Here is a 12,094-nt window from a genome sequence, read left to right on the forward strand (position 1 = left end):
GGTTGGGAGGTAGGCAGGTAGGTGGGTAGGTGATATCGCCCGAGTTTACAAGGTTGACATGCTTTGAGATGAAGTGGTCTTTGAACGGTAGGCGGCTCTGGATGTCATTCTCAAAGGGGTTCGTTGTTGTTTTGGTTGGTAACTAGGTACCTTGGCCCTACCGCTCCCAGGAGTACGTACAGTGCACCTCGAAATACGATGATTGTGCCATGCAGCTCCTACTCCGTATTTATGTGGCACGATCACCTCCCACTCCGTACCCGTTTGGCACGATTGAATGCGGGATGTTCGCCCGTGAAGGTCTTGGCCCGGGTTAAAAAAAAAAAGTCCCGACTGCAGGGGCAGCAAGTCGGACCCCGTTGGTGGCGAAAGCTTATTGAATTGTCTTGGAGCAACATGCACAGGGGGGGTCGCTGTCAGCCGTTTGGACATGCAGTAAGCCGCCTCGAAGATGCGTGGGCGGCGTGGCAGTGACAACTCGGCCCATGATTCCGTCCCCGAAACTCGAAGAAGATCCCGAACATCCTTTTAAGTTTTGGCCCCTGGTCTCCAATCCTCCCCCATCGTCTCGACTCTCCGATTATCCCCTTGGCAGCCAAAGTTTAATACGTGGTACCTACCTTAGCTTGTACAGTATCAGTGCAATACTTCTCGTGCAGTGATTGGAGCGTGTCTTGAGATGTCCCGTCGCCTTGGGCCGCTGGCACATGCCATGAGCCATGCCTGACCGGCACGTTTTGGAGCAACTTTAGACCTGTGGCTGCTAAGGGGATGAGATGATAAATTGTACTGTATTCGGGCGCGTATTTAGTCAGTGCCAGCTAAGCGAGTCGCGTCTTATCAATATCATCAAAATCATCAAAATCATCAAAACACTACATTTTCATCTACGTGTTTCTCTTCCAAAAATTATCCAAATTACATGCAAAATGGTTCATAAGATACGCAAGACTAAGGGTATCAAGCCACGAGAACCGCGTACAGATCGAAAAGAGCTCGACGATGCAACTCGCCATGGTATTATTATCTGCCACATGCATGAAGATACCGACGCAGACATCGCCCGATTTTATGGTAAATCGAGAAGAACAGTCGCGGCAGTTATAGAAAGGGCTAAAAAGAGGTCAAAGAGGGATCGTATACCGTTACAAGCTCTATCTAATGTTCAGAACTCCCCTGGAAAGCGCCATCGTCCGAGGGTCTTTAAAAGGGTTCACTGGCTAACCGCCCAAACTACTCAACCGCCCAATCAAAAAAACTTAATATTTAATTAACGCCTTAATAAAATTATAATTCCTATTAAATACTAATACTTTATAATATTCTCGACCCCCTAGCAGCTATATATTACTTTAAGACTATGTGATATTGCTAAAATTATTTATTTAGTAGCGTTTTTGGCATTTTCCTACTAATTTTTACCCCGCAATTCTCACTTTTCACTAATTCCTATATATTTAATTAAATATCTTATATAATATCCTAAATACTTTAATAATATATAGCTTAATATAGAAGAGTATCTTAGGAGGTTTTTTGCATTATTATAATAACTTTCCTTATTAAATTTTCTTTGGGATAAGAATTAGTAACTTGTATTTAGTGTGACGGCTGGCGTAAGGGCATGATCTGCTAAGGACAGGATATCAGAAACAGGCATAAAACGAAGCTAAGCCGGAATTACTTGGGCCAAATAATACTAAAGGTCGAGGTATCCTTCCTACTTTGTTTTATAGCTTAGTATTTTCCAATATATGAGATTCTTTAAACTTTGAGCCTTTGACTATTATATTAATCCCGCTATTATATAATACTAAGCTTACTTGACTCGGCCTATAGAGGCAATATAATACTGCTGGCAAAGGACCCGTATTTGTCCTTGGAAAGCGAAGACAGAATACCGCTTTTAATATTTAATAACTTCCTTAAACTATAAAGAACTAGAGAGCTTAGCTAGAAGTATAACGTCCTCTATAACCTAGTTAACCTCGGAGTCTGGCTCTTGACTAGAGCAGACAATGCTCCCCTCCTAGTAATTAGTTCTCTACTAATATAAAAGAAGAAAGATACTATCCTCTATAACCCGGTTAACCTCGGAGTTTGGCCCTTAACTAGAGCAGATAATATTTCCTCGATACTAATAAGAGCAAAAGAACCGGCCCCCTCCCCTAGTATAGGAAGAATTAGTAGTAGTCTATTAATTTAAAATAAGAAAAGATAATAGTTAGTTTTAATTTACTAACTTAAAACTAGATAAGATAATAATTAGTTATAGTTTACTAATATTAAATAAGAAGAACTTACTTAGTACTTACTTCTATAGCTAATACCTTTTCTAAAGCTACTATAAATAGCCCGGGGCCAAGTACTACTACTATAGGTATATTAGATAAGAGGCCCTAGTATAACGAAACGGAGGAGCCGGACTTTAATATTATAAACCTATATTACTAGGAAAGCTATTATAATACTATCCCGGAAGAAGATATTAAGAATAGCTAGCTAACTTGGAACTTAAAATTAATATAAATACTCTAAAGATAGATAAGATCTAGTAGAGATTATTTATATAGGATAACCTTATTAATAAATACTGCCTTATGGCTAATAAATAAATAAAATATTACTAGAAATTTCACTTATATATTAACTAACTTACTAAGAAAGTTAATAAGCTAGAGGCAATTACTAGTTAACTTTATATAAGAAAAAGACTAGTATAAGAAGAAGTAATAAAGTAGAGATCCAAATAGGCAGATATCTAGAAATACTATAGGTTCCTATTAGGAGAACTATTTGGGAGCTAATACCAAGGCTCTTTCCCGCTTTTAATTTATAGTAATTAATTATGGCTTATTAGAATTAAGGATCCTGTCCTATTTATAGGCAAAAATAATTACTAGATTAATAATTAGATATTTAATATAAGAAATAAACTAATATAGAACTCTTCTAAATTTAATAGTAAATTACTAAAAATTACTTATATAGTATAACTAGTTACCGGAGATACCTGTAACTTTATTCGTAATTAACTAGAACCTGGATTAGTTAGACAGATCTCGACTATTAAATAGATCTTTAAGATTCTCTAATAAGCTTATAATAAAAGTAAAGAGATAGAATACTAGGAAATAAAAGAGGTATACTAGTACCTGAGATAAAGAAATAAGCTATTTCCGGTATTCTAGGTAAAGTTTACTTACTTAATAATAAAACTAGGAAAATTACTAGGTAATTAATATAATAATCTAATAGATAAGATGAATCTTAAACTACTTAAAAGCTTGAATAATAAGAAGTTTAACTTACCTAGAGATCTTACTAAGTAATATATAGAATAAGAGAATAGGCTTCTCTTAATTAAGAACTAATAGTTCCAGGAGAAATAACTAGTAGAAACTATTTGCTACCAAATGCTATCCCGAGCTAGGAAGCCTGCCGGAAACCAAGAAGCTACTATAACCCTATATCTAGTGAATTAATTATAGTAACCGGTATACTTATAGCTAAAGAAGGCAGTTTGCCGAGAATTTAAGAAGAAATTAGACCAGTCCGAAGGTCTCTATTATTATAGCTATAAAAAGCCTAGATATATAAAAAATGCCTGTTCTAATTTTAATAAGGTTATACTTATTAAAGAGAATTATTTATAAAAAGCCAATAATTTAGAGGCAGATAACGAGAATACTAACTCCTATTTATTATTTAATAAAGAATATAATATTAATAAGTCAGGAAAAGCCTAGCTCTAGATATAGAAATAGCTTTTCTAAAGTAAGAGTTTTACTAAGGACCTATAAATCTCACTTAACTAATTAGTAGGAACTAGTTTCTTATTAAGTATAAAGTATACTAGAAAGATAAAACTATAACTTTCTAGTACTTAGTAAATACTAGAGCAAATATATATATTCTAATTAACTAAAAGTATATTTGCCCCCTAATAAAAGTACTATAAATGCCCTTATATAAACTCAAAACCCCTATTCTCTTACTAGGTTTTAATAAATAATCTAGTAAAGCTATTTAATATATAGCTATAGTAAATCTAAATATTAATTAGTATTTCTAAACTTAATAATATTTACTTATTACTAATCTCGGCTTTTATAATATAATCTTAGGAAGAAAATAGCTTATAAAATATAATGTCTTACTAGACTATTAATAAAACTAGCTTTACTAGCTAGAAAATCACGGAATAAATTAGCTAGACCTTATTTAGAAAATTTAATATTTTAATAAGAAGTATTAAAAAGATAAGTATCTAGAAAGTATTTTAACTAGAATTCTAAAAGGAACTAGTAAGATAAGACTAGAGAAATAAAAAAACGTGCCTCTTATTTTTTTATAAGATCTTCTTACTAGGAAAGCCGAATATTAGGTAAGGAAAAAAGAGCTAGATCTTAATATTCTCGAAACAGACAAGTTACCGGGCTATTTCCCCTCCTTTATTAGAGTAGCTACTTTCTAATTAAGTACTAGAGATCCTAGTAACTTGATTGAATTAGTTATTATTAATAAAATTAACTATATACTTGAGAAATAAGGCTATAAACTAAAGAGATATCTATTACTACCTATAGTAATTAAATAACTAATACTATAGTTTACTAAATATTATACTTAAACTAGTAATTTTATATATTTTCTAGATATAAATAAACCAGATACTTTTAGTAATACTTTATCTTTTAATCCTAAAGAATTTTAAGAGCTCCGGATATCTCTTCTTATATAGCTATTATAAGGCACGTAATAGCAGGGTAATATACAAGTAGTTAAGGTAAGTAAGCTACAGAGTAATACTTGCAAATATAACTAATTCCAAGAATTAATTCTAATAAGAGACTAATTAATACCTCTTCCAAAGCTAGGAGTATCTCCCTATATATTCCCTAGTACTTAGCCAGGCATATAAAGCCCTTTACTTAATTAGGAAATCCCATATAATCTATATGATTCCGATCGCAAGCTATACCCAAAATAGAAAACTAGATCTATAATATCTAATACCTGTCTATACGCCATTACATATACCTATTATATTAACCCCCCCTCTGGGCCCTTATTCCCAAGAGGCCTGGGAAAACTGTAAATAGCTTTACAAATATCTCCCTAAAACTTTCCTAGCTACTGGCTTTCCCCAAAGACTTCCCATAATTACCCTATTATTACGCCAGGTAATAGAGTTAAGGATATAATTTACTAACCCTTCCTAGCTAGTTCGCAAATCGCCTCTAGCGATTCCCCCTTATAAAGGTAGTATAAATATAGTATATACTATTAGATATAAAGCTTATTCGATCTCCTAATTAGTTCGTAAATCCCAACTTAGCCTCTATTTGCAAATAAATTATTATTCTATAGGCCCAAGAGCTTGGAAAAGTTAATCCGATCTTCTAATTCGTTTATAAATCCCTTTTTTAGAATTTTCTGGATATTCCTGATATAAAGCCAGTTCCGAATTCATAATTACTATTCGGAGAGAGGATATTATAAAAAGGCCTCCCTTTTCCTACTAACTAACTTTCCTTTTCCTTAACTATAATACTATATCTAGCTCCTCCTTATCTCTTGCCTTCCTTTTTCAAGCCTTCTTTAAGCTCCTTTAAGCTTCTTTAAGCCTTATTTAAGCTTTATTTAAGTCCTCTTCTAATTCCCTTTTCTACTTCTTTATCTATTAAGATAAATACTTCTTTTAATACTTATTAGCCTATTACTACCCGTTTGGCTAATACTCCTATATCCTTAATTCACCCTTACTATCTTTAATATTCCAAGAATATTACTAAGTTTCCCGATCTTACTTATATTAAGAATAATAATTACTTAGTATATAATTACTATTACTCTAAGAATAAGAAATATAATTTTATAAATTATAAATTCCTTCTTTTATTCCTTATTCTAATATTATCCAAGGTTTCTTAAGTATATATAATATAATTAAACCGCCTTCTTTAAGCTATTAATATATATAAGCATCTTTTCTATTCTTTACCTAAAAGGAAAAAGGCTATTACTACCCTTTTTCTATACTAAACTATATATACTTCTTATATTAAAGCTATTATTCGAGGCTAACGGATTCCCTTAATAATCCAAGAAATAAGTTAAGTAATTCTTACTAGCTTAGTATAAATATAAAGTACTCTTAATAGTATAATTAATATTCTTTAGTATTAAATAAGCTTACTTCTTTCTTGTTTCTTACTAATAGCTAATAGCTTTATAGGCTAATTTATTACCTATTTCTCGAGAGAATCCTAATAAGAATAATAATAAGAATAATAAAAAATAGTTACGAGAATAGGGTATTTATAAGGTATAGAAATTAAAGTTTTTAATAATTTTTATATGGTTTTTCTAAGAATAAATATATGATTTTTTAATAGTTTCCTAATAAAAGCATTTATCTTTTATATCTTTATTTAGCTAATAGTATTATAATATTACTTTTTTCCAAGTATTCTTATAATTCTTAAGCTATATTTTTCAGATTACTTAGTAGTTCCCATATATTATTTACTAGTAAATAGCCCTTCTAATAAACGAGATATTTCCTTTCTTTTTTGCCTTTCCTATAGGCTATAATAGATTTTACCTCGAATTCCTCTTTGCCCTTAATCTTAACTAGCTCTAGTTCTATTATAGTACTAGCTTGCGGATACTATAATTCCAAGAAAGAAATATAGAAAATATTATAGATCTAATATAATAATAGTAATTCCAAATAATATACTTATTTATATATTCCTATAACTTCTAGAACTTTAAAGGGACCAAGATATCTATTTACTAGCTTTATACTAGGTTATAGTTATTAAATATTCTTTATATAAAGCATAACTTTATTATATATCTTAAACTCCTTATTAATATATTTCTTATTATAATACTTTTTCTATATATTTACTACTTCTTACTATTATTTCTCTAATACCTCCTATTTTACTTAAATTCTTTATACTTTTTCCTATATTACTAGTACTTCTTCTTCTGGAACATTATCCTTAATATATAGTTTAATACTAGAATAGAATCCGTATAAGATATAAAATAGGGATATTCCTATTATTAAATATATAGAATTATTATATATAAATTTTATAAGAGTAAGCTTTACTATCTAGTTATCCTACTAGTAGCTAGTATAATACCTCAAGTATTATTCTAGAGTTTAGTTTAGATTCTCTATTTATCTATTAGTTTACGGGTAAAATACTATACTTAGCTATTATTAAACCTTTAAATAGAAATACAGACTTAACTAGAACTTACTTATAAAAACAGATCCTTTATTAGAAATTATACCCGCAGGCATACTAAAGTCTTTAATAATATGATATATAAATAGCTCCGCTAGCTCAGGAGCCGAGATCTCCTTAGTAATCGGAATATATTATACTATTTTCATATATCTATTAATAATAATAAGTATAGAATTATATACTTTATTATAAAACCTAGAAAGAGGCAGCCCTATAATAAAATCCATAATAATTTCTTACTATAGCTTAAAAAGAAAAGGAAATAAACTAAGTATACCATATAATAGATATCTCTTTATCTTAGTCTATTAATATATAGGACAAGTTCTAATATAGTCTTTTATATTCTTTCTTATACTCTACTAAAAGTACTTTCTCTAGAGGATCTCTAGTATTTTACTAGTACTAAAATACCTACCTATAGGATTATTATAATTAGCTTATAATAATTTTTCTTTAAGAGCCGGCTTATTTAGTATATAGATAATACCCTAATATCTTAATAACCCAGATATATTAAGTTCCCAAGTCTTAATAGCTCTAGTAAAGATTTCCTTTAAGAACTATTTATACTACTAGTATTATATTAATAGATTAAGCCTTTAGTACTATAATAGTAGTTTAAGTAATATTTCTCTGCTTTTCTTATATATTATTTCGGACCTAGCTACTTATATAGCTAGAATCCGTAATATATATTATTTATAACTAGTTATACTAGTAATAGGCTCAAGTAGTAATATCTCTAGTACTACTTTATTACTAAAATAAATTTTCTTTTCGGAATTCCTTAGTATCTTGCTAATTAAGGAATACTTACCTCCTTTCTCCTAGGCCTTATATTATAGTATTACAGGAATAGTATAGTATCTTATTACTATTACTTATAGGGTTCTCTATTCTATATTCTATAGCTTATTATAAAGTATAAGTAATAAAGTATTTTTATTTATATCCGCTATAAAGTCTAGCCTCCTTAATAGCCTATTAGCGGGATTATTATATCCCGGCTAGTACTCTAAAACAAAGTTAAAGATAGCTAGCTTCTCTATTTATCTTATCTATTAACTATTTAGTTTTCTCTTAGTTATAAAATATTTTAAGTTATTATAATTTATCTTAATAATAATAGTATACCGGATATATATTAGGTAATACTACTAAATACGGAATACTAGAATAATAGCCAAGAATTTAGAGTTATATATCTTATACCTGCTCTTAATTATAGTTATCTTTTTTAAATAGAAAATAATAGGGTATTACCTGGCTTCTATTTTCTTACTAAAGAACTAGGAAATTATACCTATAATTACAAATCCTAAAGTATTCGTTTTCATATAAATCTTTAAGGCTAGGTTAAAATAATAAAGAATTAGTACTATTATAAATATAATTTATAGCTTCCTAAAAGCCTTATTTGCCTTATCTATCTAGCTAAACTAATATAGTAGTTTTCCGCCAGTTTTTAGTAAATTAGTTAACTTTTTTATTACCCTAAAATATCTATAAATAAACCTCTAGTAAAAGTTAGTAAAACCCAGAAATACTTGAACTTTTCGGATATTATTCTTTAGGGCCGGCTATTCCCTAATAGCTATAACCCGGCTAGCCTCTATTTCTATACTATCTGGGCTAATTACAAATCCCAGGAACTTTATTTTCTCTATATTAAACTTGTATTTTACTAAGTTCATAAAGAGCTAGTATTACTATAACCGCTCAAATATATATTAGACTACTATTATATACTATTCTGGGTTCTCTAAATAAATTAAAATATTATCTAGATAAACCATATAAATAATATCTATAAGGCCTATTAGTATATAATTAATATATACCTGAAATATTACCAGAGTATTAGATAGTCTAAAGGGTATAATATAGTACTTAAAATATCTATAGTATATTCGGAATACCGTCTTTTACTTATTACCTTCTTATATTTATAATTAATAGTAAGTATCCTTTAAGTCTAGTTTTATATATATCTTTACTTTATAAAGCCTGTCTATTATCTTACTAATAAGTAATAATGGTATTTAGTTCTTAATAGTAATTCTATTCAGATTCCGGTAATTAATATATAAATATAGGCTGCCTTTTTTCTTTAGAACAAATATAATTAGGGTACTAGCTAGGCTAGTAAAATAACGGATTTACTTCTTCTCTAAGCTAGTATTAAGATATTCCCGAAAGACTTTAAGCTCCCTTTCTAATAAAGCATATATAGAACTATATAATAGTTAGGATCCTGGTTCCAGATCTATATAATACTCTATTATATAATAGTCAGGTAATATACCTATAGCCTTTATAAAGAATATTTAAAGAAGGTCCTAATACTTCCTGGGAAATATAGCTATTCTATTTATAGTAATAGTAGTAATTCTTTGGCTATTTATTATAGGATAGGTAATTAATAGAAAAACATATACCTTATACTTTATTACTTTAGTAAACTTTCTAATATTTAGAACTTTAATCTTCTATAGTCAAATCTAGTATTTCTATATTACTTCCCTAAAGGAAATCAGGGAATTAATCTAGTAAAGCTATAGGAATTCAAGTATTATATTAATATAATTCAGATTAAAATTATATAATATAAAGTATATATTAGCCTTTCTTTAGTTCCCTAGTATATCCTCGGTAATAACCCCAAAAATATAATCTCTATATAAATAAATCCTTCTTTTTTCTAGTAAGAATAAGGGAATTACCCTTAATATTAACGGAATACCCATATCTAAGGCTAACCTCCTTTTTATATAATTAGCCTTTATACCCGAGTTAACTAATACTCTAACCCTTTACTTATCTTTTCTTGTCTTAATAGTAACCTTAATTACTATTCTCGTTTTAGGGGCCTTGCCTTCTATAATATAAACGAGTATAACTACTATAGGATATATTCGTTTCCCGGCTTCTTTAGTTCTAGGTACTTATATATCTTATAGCCAGACTTATTATAGTTATAGCAAGTCGGTTTTCCCCGATTTGGGTAAGTAGTAGTATAGTAACCCTTTTTCTAGTAAGTAAAGCAAGTTATACCCGGTCTTATAAATCCTAATACGGATACTATATTAGATCCTATTACTATACTTTTATTATCCCGGTTATATAAACCTTATAATAGGGATATATTTCTCTTCTATTTCCCTTTATTATTTCCTTTCTTCTTTCTCTAATTTCCTTTCTTTTATTAACCTATTAGCTTATTATTATATTCCTATTAAATAAACTAGTTCAAGTTATTCTCGATTCTTATAGCTATAGAAATAAGCTTCTCCCTTTCTTATAAAGTATTCCCTTAGTAATTAATCTCGTCCCGAATTTCTTGCCTTAAGCTACTAAATAAATTATCCCGCTCTTATAGCAAATCCGTATATCCCAAATTATCTAATAGGCTATCTAAATAGGATATAAAGCTTTAAATACTCTAATCTAGCTACTATTTTATATTCTTAAACTTAATAAGGATATTATTACTATAGTTCTCCGGATCCAAGATAGAATTCTTTATAAACTTAATAAAGGTCTCCTAATTTATAATATTAATACTCACTAATTACTTCCTATACTTCTAAATATCCCTAGCTATATTCTTAAAGTAGGAAATATAATATATAACCTTTATTATATCTATAGCCCAGGTAATCCCGCTATTTTTATACTATTTTAGCTTTGCCTAATAAAAGAAGTCCTGGGCTTCCTTAATACTCTTCCCCTTATAAGTTAGTAATTCTCGGGTTTTTAGAGCCCTATAAACTAAATATACTACTAGTAGTATAATAAGTTCTATAATAGGTATCCGAATATTCTCAAGATAGTAAATCTGAACTTCCAAATTCTCTAGATCCTCCCTCTATTATATCTCTACTTCTAACTTAGTAATGTAATAATAAGCCGCTACTAGCTTCTCTATTATTATTATCCTACTAGCTAGTTCTGGGAGTATCTAAGTTCTACTTCCTTCTCCTAATTAGGCAGTAGCTAGAGTAGCTAACTAGGTACTTCCCTAGGTACCTAACTAGGTCGCCCTAGTAATAGCAGAGGCGCTTCTTCTAGTTAATACTCTAGCTATTAGTGGTTTTGTTTATTAACGGCTTAACTACCTTATAATAAACTACTTCCCGAAAATTAGATTAATTAAAATATAAGGTATATAATAGCAGGATAATATATAAGTAGTTAAGATAAGTAAGCTATAGAGTAATACTTATAAGTATAACTAATTCCAAGAATTAATTCTAATAAGAGACTAATTAATGCCTCTTCTAAAGCTAGGAGCATCTCCTTATATATTCCCTAGTACTTAGCCAGGTATATAAAGCCCTTTACTTAATTAGGAAATCCCATATAATCCATATAATTCCGATTATAAGCTATACCCAAAATAGGAAACTAGATCCATAATATCTAATACCTATTCATATACTATTACGTGTATCTATTATAACTATATAATATGGCTAGGATATTTTCTAAGAAAATAGTAAATATACTCCTATATTCTTAATTCTTTAACTATAAGCTTCGTTTTAATAGACTAGATTCCTTAATAAAGATAGCCTATCTTTATAAAATAAGCTTTTATAAACTCGAAAAAATAAGAGAGTATCTTATTAAGAATCTAAAAAAGGGCTTTATTAAATTATCTAATTTTTTCTTTTTATTACTAGTCTTATTTATTAAAAAGAAAGATAGTAGCTTATAATTTTATATTAATTATTAATAGTTAAATACTATAATAAAAAAGAATTATTATTCCTTATTACTTATTACTAAGATACTTAACTAATTAGCTAAAT

The sequence above is a fragment of the Hyaloscypha bicolor genome, assembly GCF_002865645.1.
Source record: "Hyaloscypha bicolor E unplaced genomic scaffold K444scaffold_39, whole genome shotgun sequence".
Classification (NCBI taxonomy): domain Eukaryota; kingdom Fungi; phylum Ascomycota; class Leotiomycetes; order Helotiales; family Hyaloscyphaceae; genus Hyaloscypha; species Hyaloscypha bicolor.